Here is a 5,532-nt window from a genome sequence, read left to right as displayed (position 1 = left end):
GAAGACCACACTGGGTACCACTCCTCTCAGCTAAGAACAGGAAACTGAGGCTACAATTTGCACAAGCTCATCGAAATTGGACAGTAGAAGATTGGAAAAACGTTGCCTGGTCTGATGAGTCTCGATTTCTGCTGAGACATTCGGATGGTAGGGTCAGAATTTGGCGTAAACAACATGAAAGCATGGATCCATCCTGCCTTGTATCAACGGTTCAGGCTGGTGGTGGTGGTGTCATGGTGTGGGGAATTTTTTCTGGGCACTCTTTGGGCCCCTTGGTACCAATTGAGCATCGTTGCAACGCCACAGCCTACCTGAGTATTGTTGCTGACCATGTCCATCCCTTTATGACCACAATGTACCCAACATCTGATGGCTACTTTCAGCAGGATAATGCGCCATGTCATAAAGCTCGAATCATCTCAGATTGGTTTCTTGAACATGACAATGAGTTTACTGTACTCAAATGGCCTCCTCAGTCACCAGATCTCAATCCAATAGAGCATCTTTGGGATGTGGTGGAACGGGAGATTCGCATCAGGGATGTGCAGCCGACAAATCTGCGCCAACTGTGTGATGCCATCATGTCAATATGGTCCAAAATCTCTGAGGAATGCTTCCAGCACCTTGTTGAATCTCTGCCATGAAGAATTGAGGCAGTTCTGAAGGCAAAAGGGGGTCCAACCCCTTACTAGCATGGTGTACCTAATAAAGTGGCCAGTGAGTGTATATATATATATATATATATATATATATAGATAATACAATATCTCAATGGCACAAGTCATTGCAAAAGGTAGTGGTCAGGGGAAATAAACCTCCACCACCAACTAGCATTAGCAACAGAAAAACTCCATCAACCATATAGACACGGAGAGAAAAGGGAGTCTGAATCCATGTGTAAAAAGTATATATCCCAATTTTTTTATTAGATATATTACATATAGCTAAATTACATCACACAAAAAAGCATGATCAATGTATATTATGGCAGAGTGCAAAGCTGAGAGACCAAGGGGCAACAATAGTTCAGTATTTAGGACAATAGGGTATATCACACTTATATAGAAACAGCCTGTGCCGCAATGTAAATGAGGCCCCACAGACAAAGACAGGTAGAGGTGTGAAAAAATCCCCCTAGTGAGGTGTACAATGGACCCAGTGATCCCTCCCCTATCCATCAGTGGGTCATAATCCCAATCAGTAGCTACAAGAAAACACAATGATAGATTTGCAAAAATACTCTGCAATAAAAAATGGCAGTAATCAGCAAGTGCTGGATAACAAATACAGGGTATTTAGTCTATATACTTTTTTTGCGCAAAAAAATGTACACCAAGCTGCTCCACCACGTCAAGGTAACCCCTATCGAAGCAGTCCCTATCTAATGTATTAAAAACCTGAACATGTGAACAGTGTCTAATATGAATAGGATTCAGACAGGCCGCTCCCTAGTATGGGCTTGTGGTCTGAGACAGCTCTTATGTGCACCAATCAATAGTATAATGTGGCACAGCTGTGTCGGTGCACAAAAGAAGGTTCCGACACCAGTATAGAATAATCAAAAAAATTTTGGCACTCAACTCGTTGCAAAGATAAAGAATTTTTATTTGCAGTCACAAATATAGACGTTTCGGCTGTATCAACTAGCCTTCATCAGTAAACAAGACTGCTCCTATCTCTATAATTTTCTGGACATTATATTGTATGACCAATAGTGAATTAGGTGCTATTGAAGGTGATACTATCCACCATGTAAGAACTGGTATATAAACTATTAGATCTGTGACTTTGAAAAGCTCCATAAGTTGCACCAACCAGAAGTTGGCATAAACATCCTATGGCTATGCCTGAAGGGAATTGTCCCAAAGGGGATTACTTGTGGGTTTGTTAAATCCTGTGACTCATAGAAAACCCCAGTTTCATGCTGTAAGAACAGCCGCTGGCTGTAGTTTCAAATGTCTGTCATTGGTGGGTGGCAGCAAGACCTGTGTGAACACGGCATCCACCGCTGCTGTTCTTACAGTGCGAAATTGGGGTTTTCTATGAGTCACAGGATTTAACAATCCCACAAAGTGACACCAAATATTAATAATAAAGAAAAAAGAAAAAATGTGAACAAACATATATATACGCAGTGAAAATTCTTATATTCTCACACGGACGCTAGTCATCCGTAAGATCTTTGTGGTATTGCAAAAGATATCTCAAAAGGTGAATTATATATATCCTCCTACATAGTGAAAAATCTAAAATTACAAAAAAATCTTTATACAAAAAACCCTTTTTGAAAAATTCAATCCGAATACAGTATCCTCCAATAATGTGATAACGTGTACGAAGTCTTTATCCCACATCTGGAACACGTGATGGGGAGGACATCATGATTCCATACATAAGACAAACTGAAAATAGACAAGACAAAAAAACACCAATAAGACACAGTACATAAACTATATTCTAAGAATGGGGAAAAGCTAATCTGTTCATTTAGACCCGCCGGCATTAATGTATTAAGGGAAATTATCCATTTGCATTCCCTCTGAAGAAGGGAACGCATAGCATCACCCCCACAGATACCTAATTTAATGCGATCAATTCCTCTGATTCTCAGTTCCGCAGAGTTACATCCATGCTTTAAACGGAAATGCCTTGGAATGGGTTTAAGGCCTTCCACGTCATCCATATCACGGGAGGCCTCAATATCCCTTATGTGTTCCCTTGTACGAACACGTAGTTCACGAGATGTTAGACCCACGTATACTAGATTACAGCTACATCTAGCATAATATACTACGTGGGTCGTAGTACATGTAATATACTCTCTGATGTCAAATTTCGTGAGGCCATCCGATGACATGAATGACGTGGATCGCTCATGGTTTTTACAAGCTAAACAACTTCCACATGGGAAGAAACCTTTCCTTTTATCAAGAATACCAGAAATGGAGGGTGGTTTATTCACATAGTGGCTTCTGACCAACATATCCTTTAGATTCCTGCTCCTTCGTGCAGTCATCAAAGGAGAAGGAGACAATTGATCCTTAAGCACTGGATCTGGCATCAGTATAGGCCAGTGTCTTGTGAGTATCTTCCTCATCATCTCCCATTGATGATTAAAGAGGGATATGAAGCGCGTAGCACCAACACCCGTCTGTCTCTTTTGTTCATTAAACATTAGCAGTTCATCCCTCCTCATTTTTTTGACCCTAGTATAGCTCTTCTTTATACTACGTCTGCTGTACCCACGGTCCACAAATCTCCGCCCAAGGTCACATGCCTGTCTCTCGAATTGATCATCAGAGGTACAGATCCTCCGGGCCCAGAGGAACTGACCTATCGGAATCGCATTGATCGTAGAGCGTAAGTGTGTAGATGATGCATGTAATAGAGCATTTACAGAGGTATCCTTCCGATAAAGATTTGTATGTATTGTCCCATCCGTTTGCACATTAAGTTCAATGTCAAGAAATGATATTTTATGCTGATTATAACTATAAGTCAACCTGATGTTGGATTCATTGCGATTCAAACCTGACATAAACGCATGTAGCTCAACAACTGTTCCTTGCCAAAAAAAAAAGTCATCAATAAAACGAAACCATCTAAGGATCTGTGAAACGGCATGTGCGCCATCACTCATTAAACTCCACTCCCAATAGCCAAGGAATAGATTTGCATAAGATGGTGCACATGCCGCACCCATTGCAGTCCCCTGCTTTTGCAAAAAATATTGATCCTTGAATGTGAAAAAATTATGTGTCAGGATGAATCGCAACAAGTCCAACACCAGCTCAAGTAAATGCTTATCCATATTACTGGATTCCTAATAAAATTGTGCCGCTCTCATTCCATCATCATGTTGTATGCTTGTATATAGCGATTCCACGTCAGCTACCACGAGCAATGTGTCCGAGTCGAGAGACAGACCGTCAACCCGTCTCAGGACGTCCGTGGTGTCCCTGACAAAGGAGGACAGCGTTTCCACTTGTGGTTTCAGATAGAAATCAATAAACTTGCATATGGGGTCGCAAAGCCCTCCAATGCCAGAGACAATCGGACTGCCTGGTGGGGAAGACAGATCTTTGTGAACCTTGGGCTGAAGGTAAAACGTGGGCACAAAAGGAAATTTGACAATCAGGCCTTCAAGAACTTTTTTGGAGATTGTCCCCCTCTCACATGCAATTTCCAAGATAAACATAAGTTTCTCCCTAAATTGACATAAAGGATTACTTGTCAACTGAGAATAGGTATCTTTGTCCCTCAACTGTCTAAATGCTTCTTTTTCATACCCCTCCACCGGCCAGACCACCACGTTTCCCCACCTTATCTGCTGGTTTAATTACAACATAATCCAATCTTTTTAACTCCTCAAGTGCCTTTCGTTGTTGAAATGTAAGATTATCTCGCCCCCTACTGTTTTTAATCTGCTTAAAATCCTCCGTAACGAGGCGTGTAAAAATTTCAACTTGTGGGCAAAGTGACAAGTGGGGAAACGTAGTGGATCTCGAAAATATAGGAGGCGGAGAGGTACCTGAAAAATCCGGGACTATTCTCACGCTCCAAGTTCTCCAATATTTCACTTGCTTCTTGTTCAGAAACTTCATTACTGGTTAGAGCGGAAGATCTGGAGTGCAACTTTCTTGAAACCTGCTTACGGGAGAACAACTGGAAGAAATTAAAATTATTACATGGGGAGAAGGACAATGACAATTCAAGCACCTTTATGGGCCAAAGTCAGATTATGTGAGGAGAGATTATTCACTTGCAATGTATTTACCTTAGCTCTCTTATCAGAAATGGGAGACCATGGATTTTTCCTTTTAGGATTATTTCTTTCCCCTTTGGTATTTGAATCTTTGAATTGATCTTTCCTGTCCCATGAGGATCTAGAACTTTCAGAACCTTGGTCTCTCAGCTTTACACTCTGTCATAATAATATACATTGATTATGTTTTTTTGTCTGATATATATATACTAGCAGGATCCCACTGGCCTGTTATGATGCCCAGCAATCTCTGCTTCCGATGTAAAAAGCTGAACTTTTACTCTCTGTTCTGTTCTAATTCTAATACACACTTTGTAGAACAGATAAACATATATAAACACCGTGCGGCCACGCTAGACTCAGCATTCAGAACAAACGGCGAACACCGCGTTCATTGCTCAGGCACACACTGTGCACCGACGGACCGGTAAGACACTACTTCTACCTCCCCTTTGGCACTACTTTTGTTTTGGGGACATGATCTCATTAAGCGGCATGGTCTGTTTATACCCTTAGAAAAGTGGCCACAAGCATTCTATTGTCACCCTTTTGTGGTAAGGTTTTCAACTTACTCTCACACATTCTGGCACTATTGACGATATATTTTACCAGCCTGACGTCACCTTTTGTCCTCACAGGATCTTTTGCTCACACACTAAAAGCATTTAGTACAGTACAGGGCTATGTGCATTCTTTAATTTTTGATACCTGCTCTTTTCATTGTTATCCTCAGCATTATATGGTCTCTTTTGCCCACGTGCTATTTT

At 41.1% G+C, this 5,532-nt stretch overlaps 1 long non-coding RNA gene across 1 annotated transcript; it reads right to left on the bottom strand.

The window, feature by feature from the left end:
* Nucleotides 1-898: 898 nt before the first annotated feature.
* LOC141060405 (uncharacterized) lies at nt 899-5,111 on the bottom strand. The gene is made up of 2 exons (XR_012222701.1): nt 4,532-5,111; nt 899-2,402 (listed from the first exon to the last, which is right to left on the bottom strand). It is a non-coding gene; the product is annotated as an uncharacterized lncRNA (long non-coding RNA).
* Between the last annotated feature and the right edge of the window lie 421 nt (nt 5,112-5,532).

Source organism: Dendrobates tinctorius, unplaced genomic scaffold (assembly GCF_039654945.1).
Source record: "Dendrobates tinctorius isolate UK_male_01 unplaced genomic scaffold, ASM3965494v1 ptg000237l, whole genome shotgun sequence".
NCBI lineage: Eukaryota > Metazoa > Chordata > Amphibia > Anura > Dendrobatidae > Dendrobates > Dendrobates tinctorius.
Note: the sequence above shows the minus strand (reverse complement) of the source record. Positions and strands in the feature narration are given on the sequence as shown.